Consider the following 15,165-nt stretch of genomic DNA (forward strand, 5'->3'; position numbering starts at 1 on the left):
GCGGCACATGTGCCAACGCACAAATTAACCGCCTCCAAACCCTCCACGAGGACCTCTGCCACCCGGGGGTGACTCGATTCTACCATTTTGTGAAGTCCCGCAACCTCCCCTACTCTGTTGAGGAGGTCCGTACAGCCACCAGGCACTACCAAATCTGCGCAGAGTGCAAACTGCACTTTTTCAGGCCAGATAGAGCGCACCTGATAAAGGCCTCCCGTCCCTTTGAACGCCTCAGTTTGGATTTCAAAGGCCCCCTCCCCTCCACCGACCACAACACGTACTTTCTAAACGTGGTGGACGAATACTCCCGTTTCCCCTTCGCCATCCCCTGCCCCGACATGACCGCGGCCACAGTCATTAAAGCCCTCTGCACCACCTTTACACTGTTCGGTTTCCCCGCGTACATCCATAGCGACAGGGGGTCCTCCTTCATGAGCGACAAACTGCGTCAGTTCCTGCTCAGCAAGGGCATTGCCTCGAGCAGAACGACCAGTTACAACCCCCGGGGGAACGGTCAGGTAGAGAGGGAGAACGGCACGGTCTGGAAGACCATCCTACTGGCCCTACGGTCTAGAAATCTCCCAGTTTCCCGTTGGCAGGAAGTCCTCCCGGATGCCCTCCACTCCATCCGGTCGCTGCTGTGTACCACCACTAATCAAACGCCTCACGAGCGCCTCCTTGTCTTCCCTAGGAAGTCCTCCTCCGGAACGTCGCTGCCGACCTGGCTGGCAGCCCCAGGACCCATCTTGCTCCGAAAGCATGTGCGTGCGCACAAATCGGACCCGTTGGTTGAGAGGGTTCACCTTCTCCACGCAAACCCTCAGTACGCCTACGTGGCGTACCCTGACAGCCGACAGGACACGGTCTCCCTGGGGGACCTGGCGCCCGCCGGAAACACACACACTCCCCCAACACCAATCACCCCCTCCCTCCCACCGGCGCACCCCACGGCCGCTCCCTTCCCGGGTGGATCGGTCCTCCGCCCGTGCCCGCCCAGGAGGAAGGAAACAGGGACGAACAGCGCAACGCTCCCAGAGACGACCGTGCCCGAGCCAGCACCTGCACCACCACCGTGGCTGAGGCGATCGACAAGGACGACCAGGGCACCCGCTCGACTCGTGGAATCCGTGTGACAGAAATCTGTAAATAATTCTGACAAAACCTATAAATAGTTAACTGTTGAGCTCCATGCACAGCCACTGTATGAAAATAGTTCCAGGACCAGCTTTGTAAACCCCTACCATCATGCGACCCACCACCCCGCCGGGTTCCTTTTTAACAAGGGGTGAATGTGGTGGTATGTATTAGGGGTAGTACGGTACCTGTGACGCCGAGAGGCTACTGGTAGACAGACACTGGGTCCTGGTTGGATCTGCCGCCTGCTGGCTCCATGCAGCAAGGCGGAGTATAAGAGCCCGGGTTCTCCCAGCAGCCGCATTCTGTAACTGAGCTGCTGGGGAACAAGTCTTGCTTAATCAAGCCTCGATTGACTTCATCACTTCTCGACTCGTGAGTAATTGTTGTGCTGAGCCATGGTATCCACCTAATGTAACCTATGACCTGGAAGTGGTGATACGAGCTGCTTTCAGGTACTGTACTGTTACCCCGGTGGGCTCCACCTCTGGCTCCGCCCTCACGGGGGCCATATATAACCCGGCCACCTACGGGTGGCACTCATCTGCATAACCGACTCTGGCTAGGCAAGTTCACGACTAATAATAAAGCCTCATGTTCACTCGCTCTCTCGGCCTCATGGTGAATTGAAGGTATATCAACCCTGTTCTGCATTAAACAGACCTATCTGATACTGGGTGATTGTGATATAGTGAATCTGACCCTTAATTCATTCAATTCCAAAAGTGAATAACATGGATTCAAGTGCAGTGATTACTCTGGTAATCTGTCAATAAAGTGGTGTCAGTTCATGCAGATCCGTGTCTGAACTCAATTTCATTACTTATTTTGTTACTGGCTGTGGCCTCTCTCTCTCTCTCACATTCAGTTTTCCTCTCAGTACACTGACTTGTCTCTCTCTCACCCTCTTTTTCTCTCAGTCCACTGACTGGAATCTCTCTCTCACACACACAGTTTTTTCCTCACTACACTGACTGGCGTCTTTCTCGCTCGGTTTCACTCAGTGTTCCGATTGCGGTCTCTCTCTCGGTTTCTCTCAGTACACTGACTGGGGTCTCTCTCTCTCACAGTCTCTCAGTACACTGACTGGGTTCTCTCTCACAGTTTCTCTCAGTACACTGACTGGGGTCTCTCTCTCTCTCGGTTTCTCTCAGTACACTGACTGGGTTCTCTCTCTCTCTCTCTCAGTACACTGACTGGGGTCTCTCTCTCTCTCTCAGTACACTGACTGGGGTTTCTCTCAGTACACTGACTGGGGTCTCTCTCTCTCACAGTCTCTCTCAGTACACTGACTGGGTTCTCTCTCTCTCTCTCTCAGTACACTGACTGGGGTTTCTCTCAGTACACTGACTGGGGTCTCTCTCTCTCTCTCAGTACACTGACTGGGGTTTCTCTCAGTACACTGACTGGGGTCTCTCTCTCTCACAGTTTCTCTCAGTACACTGACTGGGTTCTCTCTCTCTCTCTCTCAGTACACTGACTGGGGTCTCTCTCTCTCTCTCAGTACACTGACTGGGGTCTCTCTCTCTCACAGTTTCTCTCAGTACACTGACTGGGGTCTCTCTCTCTCACAGTTTCTCTCAGTACACTGACTGGGTTCTCTCTCTCTCTCGCTCTCAGTACACTGACTGGGGTCTCTCTCTCTCTCTCTCTCAGTACACTGAGTGGGGTCTCTCTCTCTCACAGTTTCTCTCAGTACACTGACTGGGGTCTCTCTCTCTCTCTCTCTCAGTACACTGACTGGGGTCTCTCTCTCTCACAGTTTCTCTCAGTACACTGACTGGGGTCTCTCTCTCTCACAGTTTCTCTCAGTACACTGACTGGGTTCTCTCTCTCTCTCGCTCTCAGTACACTGACTGGGGTCTCTCTCTCTCTCTCTCTCAGTACACTGAGTGGGGTCTCTCTCTCTCTCTCAGTACACTGACTGGGGTCTCTCTCTCTCACAGTTTCTCTCAGTACACTGACTGGGGTCTCTCTCTCTCACAGTTTCTCTCAGTACACTGACTGGGTTCTCTCTCTCTCTCGCTCTCAGTACACTGACTGGGGTCTCTCTCTCTCTCTCTCTCAGTACACTGAGTGGGGTCTCTCTCTCTCACAGTTTCTCTCAGTACACTGACTGGGGTCTCTCTCTCTCTCTCTCTCAGTACACTGACTGGGGTCTCTCTCTCTCACAGTTTCTCTCAGTACACTGACTGGGTTCTCTCTCTCTCTCGCTCTCAGTACACTGACTGGGGTCTCTCTCTCTCTCGCTCTCAGTACACTGACTGGGGTCTCTCTCTCTCGCAGTTTCTCTCAGTACACTGACTGGGGTCTCTCTCTCTCACAGTTTCTCTCAGTACACTGACTGGGGTCTCTCTCTCTCTCGCTCTCAGTACACTGACTGGGGTCTCTCTCTCTCACAGTTTCTCTCAGTACACTGACTGGGGTCTCTCTCTCTCTCAGTTTCTCTCAGTACACTGACTGGGGTCTCTCTCTCTCACAGTTTCTCTCAGTACACTGACTGGGGTCTCTCTCTCTCTCGCTCTCAGTACACTGACTGGGGTCTCTCTCTCTCACAGTTTCTCTCAGTACACTGACTGGGGTCTCTCTCTCTCACAGTTTCTCTCAGTACACTGACTGGGGTCTCTCTCTCTCTCGCTCTCAGTACACTGACTGGGGTCTCTCTCTCTCACAGTTTCTCTCAGTACCCTGACTGGGGTCTCTCTCTCTCTCAGTTTCTCTCAGTACACTGACTGGGGTCTCTCTCTCTCTCTCGCTCTCAGTACACTGACTGGGGTCTCTCTCTCTCACAGTTTCTCTCAGTACACTGACTGGGGTCTCTCTCTCTCACAGTTTCTCTCAGTACACTGACTGGGGTCTCTCTCTCTCTCTCAGTACACAGACTGGGTTCTCTCTCTCTCTCTCTCAGTACACTGACTGGGGTCTCTCTCTCTCTCTCTCTCTCTCAGTACACTGACTGGGGTCTCTCTCTCTCACAGTTTCTCTCAGTACACTGACTGGGGTCTCTCTCTCTCTCGCTCTCAGTACACTGACTGGGGTCTCTCTCTCTCACAGTTTCTCTCAGTACACTGACTGGGGTCCCTCTCTTTCACAGTTTCTCTCAGTACACTGACTGGGGTCTCTCTCTCTCACAGTTTCTCTCAGTACACTGACTGGGGTCTCTCTCTCTCTCTCACAGTACACTGACTGGGGTCTCTCTCTCTCACAGTTTCTCTCAGTACACTGACTGGGGTCTCTCTCTCTCTCGCTCTCAGTACACTGACTGGGGTCTCTCTCTCTAACAGTTTCTCTCAGTACACTGACTGGGGTCTCTCTCTCTCACAGTTTCTCTCAGTACACTGACTGGGGTCTCTCTCTCTTACAGTTTCTCTCAGTGCACTGACTGGGGTCTCTCTCTCTCACAGTTTCTCTCAGTACACTGACTGGGGTCTCTCTCTCTAACAGTTTCTCTCAGTACGCTGACTGGGGTCCCTCTCTCTCACAGTTTCTCTCAGTACACTGACTGGGGTCTCTCTCTCTCTCTCTCAGTACACTGACTGGGGTCTCTCTCTCTCTCTCAGTACACTGACTGGGGTCCCTCTCTTTCACAGTTTCTCTCAGTACACTGACTGGGGTCTCTCTCTCTCACAGTTTCTCTCAGTACACTGACTGGGGTCTCTCTCTCTCTCGCTCTCAGTACACTGACTGGGGTCTCTCTCTCTCACAGTTTCTCTCAGTACACTGACTGGGGTCTCTCTCTCTCACAGTTTCTCTCAGTACGCTGACTGGGGTCTCTCTCTCTCACAGTTTCTCTCAGTACACTGACTGGGGTCTCTCTCTCTCACAGTTTCTCTCAGTACACTGACTGGGGTCTCTCTCTCTCAGTACACAGACTGGGTTCTCTCTCTCTCTCAGTACACTGACTGGGGTCTCTCTCTCTCTCTCTCTCAGTACACTGAGTGGGGTCTCTCTCTCTCTCTCAGTACACTGACTGGGGTCTCTCTCTCTCAGTACACAGACTGGGTTCTCTCTCTCTCTCAGTACACTGACTGGGGTCTCTCTCTCTCTCTCTCTCAGTACACTGAGTGGGGTCTCTCTCTCTCTCTCAGTACACTGACTGGGGTCTCTCTCTCTCACAGTTTCTCTCAGTACACTGACTGGGGTCTCTCTCTCTCGCAGTTTCTCTCAGTACACTGACTGGGGTCTGTGGTAGTATGTATTGGGGGTCATGTGGGACTGGAAGCCCTAATGTCATTGGCTGACAGATCCCGGGTCCTGGTTGGCCGTTGACCTCAAGCTCCGCCCTGAAGGCGGAGTATAAGAAGCCGGAGTCTTCCCCCGCAGGCCAGTTTACTATCGAGCTGCGGGGGAACAGACACGCTTAATAAAGCCTCATCGACTTCACTCTATTCGTCTCATGGAGTCTTTGTGCGCTACAATTTATTAAGCGTGCTTAAAAAGGACTATGGAGCTCAGGATCATTCCGGAATGCCTGAGGATCAGCCCCCACGCAGTGAACGCGGCAGCAGCCTTCAAGCACTGGCAGACTTGCTTCGAGGCCTACCTCAGAATGACCACCGGCCGAGTCTCAGACGAACAAAAACTGCAGGTCCTGCACTCGAGGGTGAGCACGGAGATTTTCTCCCTCATCGAAGACACCGACGATTTCCAGACGGCGTTCACAGCACTCAGAAGTCTCTACGTTCGCCCAGTTAACCAAATCTACGCTCGCTACCAGCTCGCGACGAGACGGCAAGGTCCCGGAGAATCGATGGACGAGTTCTACGCCGCGCTGCTGATTTTGGGACGAGCCTGCAGCTGCCCGTCGGTGAACGCAAACGAACACACGGACATGTTAATGCGCGATGCTTTTGTGGCAGGTATGCAATCCTCCCAAATCCGCCAAAGACTTCTAGAAAAAGAGTCGCTTGGACTCTCAGAGGCACGGGCCTTAGCAGCCTCCCTAGACGTGGCCGCGCGTAATACCCGCGCCTACGGCCCCGACCGCGCAGCAACCCATTGGGCCCCGTACGTGCCCGTCGCGGCAAACCCCCTACCCCCCCCCCCCCCGGACACCCCACAGGCTTGCGCGGTCCAAACGCCGAGTCGCACCGGGGGCACCCGCTGTTATTTCTGCGGCCAGGCGAAACACCCCCGGCAGCGCTGCCCGGCCCGTGCAGCAATCTGCAAAAGCTGCGGGAAAAAGGGCCATTATGCGGTTGTGTGCCGGTCCCGCGAGGTCGCCGCTGTCCCGGGAGCACAGGGAGCCCTGCTAGCAGTCTACGCGCCCCAACCCCCCCAGCACGCCATGTACGACCCGCAGGCGCAGCCGCTCTGGGTCCCGACCACCACGGTCCCGGGAGAACAGGGAGCCCTGCACACCGCCTACGCTCCCCAACCCCCCTCCCCGCAGCCCATGTATGACCCGCCGCCGGCGCTACCGCTTTGGGTCCCGGCCAACACTCTCCACAGAGAGGAGGGAGTTTTCCGCGTCCCTAACGCCACCCTAAACCCCACCCCGCGCCCTACGCCTGACCCGCCGGCGCCACCTACTTGGGCCCCGACCACCGCTGTCCCCGGTGAGGGAGCTCCGCGCGGTCCTAGCGCTCGCGGTCCTAGCGCTCGCTGTCCTAGCGCTCCCCAGCCCCCCCAGCGCCCCATGTGCGACCCGCAGACGCTGCCATTTTGGGTCCCGGCCACCACGAGTGGAGGAGGGGCGCCGCCACCTTGGACCACCCCAGACCTGTATGACGCATGGGGGCGGCCATTTTGTCCACCCCCGCCGCCATCTTGTGACCCCCCAGCCACGTTCGATGTATGGGGGCGGCCATTTTGTTCATCCCCGACGCCATCTTGGACGGCAACAACGGACCCCACTCCACTACTACAACCACGGCTCGCTTCGATTACGCTCGATCAAGCTCGGCCCCGGACACTCCAGACGACGACGACAACGGTACTAATAAACGGCCACGAGACGCCATGCCTAGTCGACTCCGGGAGCACGGAAAGCTTTATACACCCCAACACGGTAAGACGCTGTTCCTTGACCACCTATCCCAGCGCACAAAAGATTTGCCTAGCTGCAGGATCCCACTCCGTACAGATCCAGGGATTCTGCATAGTTACCCTAACGGTGCAGGGGAGGGAGTTCAAAAACTACAAACTAAACGTCCTTCCCCAACTCTGTGCCCCCACCTTGCTGGGATTAGATTTCCAATGCAATCTACAGAGCCTTACGTTCAAATTCGGCGGCCCCATACCCCCACTCACTATCTGCGGCCTCGCAACCCTCAAGGTGCAACCCCCGTCCTTGTTTGCGAACCTCACCCCGGATTGCAAACCCGTCGCCACTAGGAGCAGACGGTACAGCGCCCAGGACCGGACCTTCATTCGGTCCGAAGTCCAGCGGCTACTAAAGGAGGGCATAATCCAGGCCAGCAATAGTCCCTGGAGAGCGCAGGTGGTAGTAGTGAAGACAGGGGAGAAACAAAGGATGGTCATTGACTATAGCCAGACCATCAACAGGTACACACAACTAGACGCGTACCCTCTCCCCCGCATATCCGACATGGTCAATCGGATTGCCCAGTATAAAGTCTTCTCCACCGTGGACCTCAAGTCTGCCTACCATCAGCTCCCCATCCGACCAAGTGACCGCAAGTACACAGCCTTCGAGGCAGACGGGCGCTTATACCATTTCCTACGGGTCCCTTTTGGCGTCACAAACGGGGTCTCGGTCTTCCAACGGGAGATGGACCGAATGGTTGATCAACATGGGTTGCGGGCCACGTTCCCGTATCTCGACAATGTAACCATCTGCGGCCACGATCAGCAGGACCACGACGCCAACCTGCAAAAATTCCTCCAGACCGCCAAAGCCTTGAACCTCACGTACAACGAGGACAAGTGCGTTTTTCGCACCGACCGGCTAGCCATTCTGGGCTACGTAGTGCGCAATAGGATAATAGGCCCCGACCCCGAACGTATGCGCGCACTCATGGAATTTCCCCTCCCGCACTGCCCATAAGCCCTGAAACGCTGCTTGGGGTTCTTTTCGTACTACGCCCAGTGGGTCCCCCAGTACGCAGACAAGGCCCGCCCCTTAATACAGACCACGACCTTCCCTCTGTCGACAGAGGCTTGCCAGGCCTTCAGTCGCATCAAAGCGGATATCGCAAAGGCCACGATGCGCGCCATCGACGAGTCCCTCCCCTTCCAGGTCGAGAGCGACGCCTCCGACGTAGCTCTAGCGGCCACCCTTATAAAGCGGGCAGACCCGTGGCCTTTTTCTCCCAGACCCTCCACGCCTCAGAAATCCGCCACTCTTCAGTAGAAAAGGAAGCCCAAGCCATAGTGGAAGCTGTGCGACATTGGAGGCATTACCTGGCCGGCAGGAGATTCACTCTCCTCACGGACCAACGGTCGGTAGCCTTCATGTTCGATAGTGCACAGCGGGGCAAAATCAAAAACGACAAAATCTTAAGGTGGAGGATCGAGCTCTCCACCTTCAACTATGAGATTTTGTATCGTCCCGGAAAGCTGAACGAGCCGTCCGATGCCCTATCCCACGGCACATGTGCCAACACACAAATTAACCGCCTCCAAACCCTCCACGAGGACCTCTGCCACCCGGGGGTCACTCGGTTTTACCACTTCATCAAGTCCCGCAATCTCCCGTACTCTTTAGAGGAGGTCCGTACAGTCACAAGGGACTGCCACATCTGCGCGGAATGCAAGCCGCATTTTTTCAGGCCAGGTGGAGCGCACCTGATTAAGGCTTCCCGCCCCTTTGAACGCCTCAGTCTCGATTTCAAAGGGCCCCTCCCCTCCACCGACCGCAACGCATATTTTCTTAATGTAGTGGACGAATACTCCCGCTTCCCTTTTGCCATTCCCTGTTCTGACATGACCGCGGCCACAGTCATTAAAGCCCTGAACAGCATCTTCACACTGTTCGGTTACCCCGCATACGTCCACAGCGATAGGGGGTCCTCTTTCATGAGTGACGAGCTGCGCCAGTTCCTGCTCAGCAAGGGCATAGCCTCAAGCAGGACGACCAGCTACAACCCCCGGGGGAACGGGCAAGTAGAAAGGGAGAACGGCACGGTCTGGAAGGCCGTCCTACTGGCCCTACGGTCCAGGGACCTCCCAGTTTCACGGTGGCAGGAGGTCCTCCCGGACGCTCTCCATTCCATCCGGTCGTTATTTTATTTATTTATTTATTTTTGACTTTATATAAATATTTTATTGAAAATGTTTGGTCAACCAACACAGTACATTGTGCACCCTTTACACAATATTATAACAACACAAATAACAATGACCTATTTTATAAACAAAAAATGAATAAATAATAAATAACAAAAATGAAAACTAACCCTAATTGGCAACTGCCTTATCACAAGTAACACTCTCCAAAAATATAATTTAACAGTCCAATATATAATTATCTGTCGCAACGACCTATACATATTATACAGTATATATTAACAACCCTGAGAGTCCATCTGGTTCCTCCTCCCCCCCCCCCGCCCCCCCCTCCGATCCTGGGCTGCTGCTGCTGCCTTCTTTTTTCCATTCCATCTATCTTTCTGCGAGGTATTCGACGAACGGTTGCCACCGCCTGGTGAACCCTTGAGCCGACCCCCTTAGAACAAACTTAATCCGCTCTAGCTTTATAAACCCCGCCATGTCATTTATCCAGGTCTCCACCCCCGGGGGCTTGGCTTCTTTCCACATTAACAATATCCTGCGCCGGGCTACTAGGGACGCAAAGGCCAAAACATCGGCCTCTCTCGCCTCCTGCACTCCCGGCTCTTGTGCAACCCCAAATATAGCCAACCCCCAGCTTGGTTCGACCCGGACCCCCACTAGGTTTGAAAGCACCTTTGTCACCCCCATCCAAAACCCCTGTAGTGCCGGGCATGACCAAAACATATGGGTATGATTCGCTGGGCTTCTCAAGCACCTCACACACCTATCCTCCACTCCAAAAAATTTACTGAGCCGTGCTCCAGTCATATGCGCCCTGTGTAATACCTTAAACTGAATCAGGCTTAGCCTGGCACACGAGGACGATGAGTTTACCCTGCTTAGGGCATCTGCCCACAGCCCCTCCTCGATCTCCTCCCCCAGCTCTTCTTCCCATTTCCCTTTTAGTTCATCTACCATAGTCTTCCCTTCGTCCCTCATTTCCCTATATATATCTGACACCTTACCATCCCCCACCCATGTCTTTGAGATCACTCTGTCCTGCACCTCTTGTGTCGGGAGCTGCGGGAATTCCCTCACCTGTTGCCTCGCAAAAGCCCTCAGTTGCATATACCTGAATGCATTCCCTTGGGGCAACCCATATTTCTCGGTCAGCGCTCCCAGACTCGCGAACTTCCCATCCACAAACAGATCTTTCAGTTGCGTTATTCCTGCTCTTTGCCACATTCCATATCCCCCATCCATTCCCCCCGGGGCAAACCTATGGTTGTTTCTTATCGGGGACCCCCCCAAGGCTCCAGTCTTTCCCCTATGCCGTCTCCACTGTCCCCAAATCTTCAGTGTAGCCACCACCACCGGGCTTGTGGTGTAGTTCCTCGGTGAGAACGGCAATGGGGCTGTCACCATAGCCTGTAGGCTAGTCCCCCTACAGGACGCCCTCTCTAATCTCTTCCACGCCGCTCCCTCCTCCTCTCCCATCCACTTACTCACCATTGAAATATTAGCGGCCCAATAATACTCACTTAGGCTCGGTAGTGCCAGCCCCCCCCCCCCACCCCCCTTATCCCTGCTACGCTGTAAGAATCCCTTCTCACTCTCGGGGTCTTCCCGGCCCACACAAAACCCATGATGTTCTTTTCAATCCTTTTTAAAAAAAGCCTTCGTGATCACCACCGGGAGGCACTGAAACACAAAGAGGAATCTCGGGAGGACCACAATCTTAACCGCCTGTACCCTCCCTGCCAGTGACAGGGATACCATATCCCATCTCTTGAAATCCTCCTCCATTTGTTCCACCAACCGCGTTAAATTTAACCTATGCAATGTGCCCCAATTCTTGGCTATCTGGATCCCCAGGTAACGAAAGTCCCTTGTTACCTTCCTCAACGGTAGGTCCTCTATTTCTCTACTCTGCTCCCCTGGATGCACCACAAACAACTCACTTTTCCCCATAGATTATCATAGATTATCATAGAATTTACAGTGCAGAAGGAGGCCATTCGGCCCATCGAGTCTGCACCGGCTCTTGTAAAGAGCACCCTACCCAAGGTCAACACCGGCACCCTATCCCCATAACCCAGTAACCCCACCCAACACTAAGGGCAATTTTGGACACTAAGGGCAATTTATCGTGGCCAATCCACCTACCTTGCACATCTTTGGACTGTGGGAGGAAACCGGAGCACCCGGAGGAAACCCACGCACACACGGGGAGGATGTGCAGACTCCGCACGGACAGTGACCCAAGCTGGAATCGAACCTGGGACCTTGGAGCTGTGAAGCAATTGTGCTATCCACAAGGCTACCCATGTTCAATTTATACCCTGAAAAATCCCCAAACTCCCCAAGTATCCGCATTATTTCTGTCATCCCCTCCGCCGGGTCTGCCACGTATAGTAGCAAATCGTCCGCATACAAAGATACCCGGTGTTCTTCTCCTCCTCTAAGTACTCCCCTCCACTTCTTGGAACCCCTCAACGCTATCGCCAGGGGCTCAATCGCCAGTGCAAACAATAATGGGGACAGAGGGCATCCCTGCCTTGTCCCTCTATGGAGCCGAAAATATTCAGATCCCCGTCCATTCGTGACCACGCTCGCCATCGGGGCCCTATACAACAGCTGCACCCATCTAACATACCCCTCTCCAAAACCAAATCTCCTCAACACCTCCCACAAATAATCCCACTCCACTCTATCAAATGCTTTCTCGGCATCCATCGCCACTACTATCTCCGTTTCCCCCTCTGGTGGGGCCATCATCATTACCCCTAACAGCCTCCGTATATTCGTGTTCAGCTGTCTCCCCTTCACAAACCCAGTTTGGTCCTCGTGGACCACCCCCGGGACACATTCCTCTATTCTCATTGCCATTACCTTGGCCAGGATCTTGGCATCTACATTTAGGAGGGAAATAGATCTATAGGACCCGCATTGTAGCGGGTCCTTTTCCTTCTTTCAGAGAAGCGATATCGTTGCTTCAGACATAGTCGGGGGCAGTTGTCCCCTTTCCTTTGCCTCATTAAAGGTCCTCGTCAATACCGGGGCGAGCAAGTCCACATATTTTCTATAGAATTCGACTGGGAATCCATCCGGTCCCGAGGCCTTTCCCGCCTGCATGCTCCTAATTCCTTTCACCACTTCTTCTACCTCGATCTGTGCTCCCAGTCCCACCCTTTCCTGCTCTTCCACCTTGGGAAATTCCAGCCGATCCAAGAAGCCCATCATTCTCTCCCTCCCATCCGGGGGTTGAGCTTCATATAATTTTTTATAAAATGTCTTGAACACTCCATTCACTCTCTCCGCTCCCCGCTCCATCTCTCCTTCCTCATCCCTCACTCCCCCTATTTCCCTCGCTGCTCCCCTTTTCCTCAATTGGTGTGCCAGCAACCTGCTCGCCTTCTCCCCATATTCGTACTGTACACCCTGTGCCTTCCTCCATTGTGCCTCTGCAGTGCCCGTAGTCAGCAAGTCAAATTCTACATGTAGCCTTTGCCTTTCCCAGTACAGTCCCTCCTCCGGTGCTTCCGCATATTGTCTGTCCACCCTCAAAAGTTCTTGCAGCAACCGCTCCCGTTCCTTACTCTCCTGCTTCCCTTTATGTGCCCTTATTGATATCAGCTCCCCTCTAACCACCGCCTTCAGCGCCTCCCAGACCACTCCCACCTGGACCTCCCCATTATCATTGAGTTCCAAGTACTTTTCAATGCACCCCCTCACCCTTAGACACACCCCCTCATCTGCCATTAGTCCCATGTCCATTCTCCAGGGTGGGCGCCCTCCTGTTTCCTCCCCTATCTCCAAGTCTACCCAGTGTGGAGCGTGATCCGAAATGGCTATAGCCGTATACTCCATTCCCCTCACCTTCGGGATCAATGCCCTTCCCAGCACAAAAACGTCTATTCGCGAGTAGACTTTATGGACATAGGAGAAAAACGAGAACTCCTTACTCCTAGGTCTGCTAAATCTCCACGGGTCTACACCTCCCATCTGCTCCATAAAATCTTTAAGTACCTTGGCTGCTGCCGGCCTCCTTCCAGTCCTGGACTTCGACCTATCCAGCCCTGGTTCCAACACCGTATTAAAATCTCCCCCCATTATCAGCTTTCCCATCTCTAGGTCCGGAATGCGTCCTAGCATCCGCCTCATAAAATTGGCATCATCCCAGTTCGGGGCATATCCGTTTACCAAAACCACCGTCTCCCCCTGTAGTTTGCCACTCACCATCACGTATCTGCCCCCGTTATCCGCCACTATAGTCTTTGCCTCGAACATTACCCGTTTCCCCACTAATATAGCCACCCCCCTGTTTTTCGCATCTAGCCCCGAATGGAACACCTGCCCCACCCATCCTTTGCGTAGCCTAACCTGGTCTATCAGTTTCAGGTGCGTTTCCTGTAACATAACCACATCTGCCTTAAGTTTCTTAAGGTGTGCGAGTACCCGTGCCCTCTTTATCGGCCCGTTCAGCCCTCTCACGTTCCACGTGATCAGCCGGGTTGGGGGGCTTCCAACCGCCCCCCCCCCCTTGTCGATTAGCCATCCCCTTTTTCCAGCTCCTCATCCGGTTCCCACGCAGCTGTATCTCCCCCAGGCGGTGCCCCCCCGCCCATCCCCTCCCATACCAGCTCCCCCCTCTCCCCAGCAGCAGCAACCCAGTAATTCCCCCCTCCCACCCTCCCCGCTAGATCCCCCGCTAGCGTAATTACTCCCCCCATGTTGCTCCCAGAAGTCAACAAACTCTGGCCGATCTCGGCTTCCCCCGTGACCTCGGCTCGCACCGTGCGACGTCCCCTCCTTCCTGCTTCTCTATTCCCGCCATGATTATCATAGCGCGGGAACCAAGCCCGCGCTTCTCCCTTGGCCCCGCCCCCAATGGCCAACGCCCCATCTCCTCCACCTCCCCTCCTCCCCCCATCACCCCCTGTGGAAGAGAGAAAAGTTACCACCTCGCAGGATTAGTACATAAAACTCCTCTTTCCCCAATTTTAACCCCCCTCTTCGCCCCCCACATTCGCCCCACCGCTTTGTTCAAACGTTCTTTTTAATAACCCGCTCATTCCAGTTTTTCTTCCACAATAAAAGTCCACGCTTCATCCGCCGTCTCAAAGTAGTGGTGCCTCCCTCGATATGTGACCCACAGTCTTGCCGGTTGCAGCATTCCAAATTTTATCTTCTTTTTATGAAGCACCGCCTTGGCCCGATTAAAGCTCTCCCTCCTTCTCGCCACCTCCGCACTCCAGTCTTGATAAACGCGGATCACCGCGTTCTCCCATTTACTGCTCCGAGTTTTCTTTGCCCATCTAAGGACCATTTCTCTATCCTTAAAACGGAGGAATCTAACCACTATGGCTCTGGGAATTTCTCCTGCTCTCGGTCCTCGCGCCATCACTCGGTATGCTCCCTCCACCTCCAACGGACCCGCCGGGGCCTCCGCTCCCATTAACGAATGCAGCATCGTGCTCACATATGCCCCGACGTCCGCTCCCTCCGCACCTTCAAGAAGACCGAGAATCCTCAGGTTGTTCCTCCTTGCGTTGTTCTCCAGTGCCTCCAACCTTTCCACACATCGTTTCTGATGTGCCTCATGCGTCTCCGTCTTCACCACCAGGCCCTGTATGTCATCCTCATTCTCGGCTGCCTTTGCCTTCACGACCCGAAGCTCCCGCTCCTGGGTCTTTTGTTCCTCCTTTAGCCCTTCGATCGCCTGTAGTATCGGGGCCAACAGCTCTTTCTTCATTTCCTTTTTGAGCTCTTCCACACAGCATTTCAAGAACTCTTGTTGTTCAGGGCCCCATGTTAAACTGCCACCTTCCGACGCCATCTTGGTTTTTGCTTGCC

Source organism: Scyliorhinus torazame, chromosome 5 (assembly GCF_047496885.1).
Source record: "Scyliorhinus torazame isolate Kashiwa2021f chromosome 5, sScyTor2.1, whole genome shotgun sequence".
Taxonomy (NCBI): Eukaryota; Metazoa; Chordata; class Chondrichthyes; order Carcharhiniformes; family Scyliorhinidae; genus Scyliorhinus; species Scyliorhinus torazame.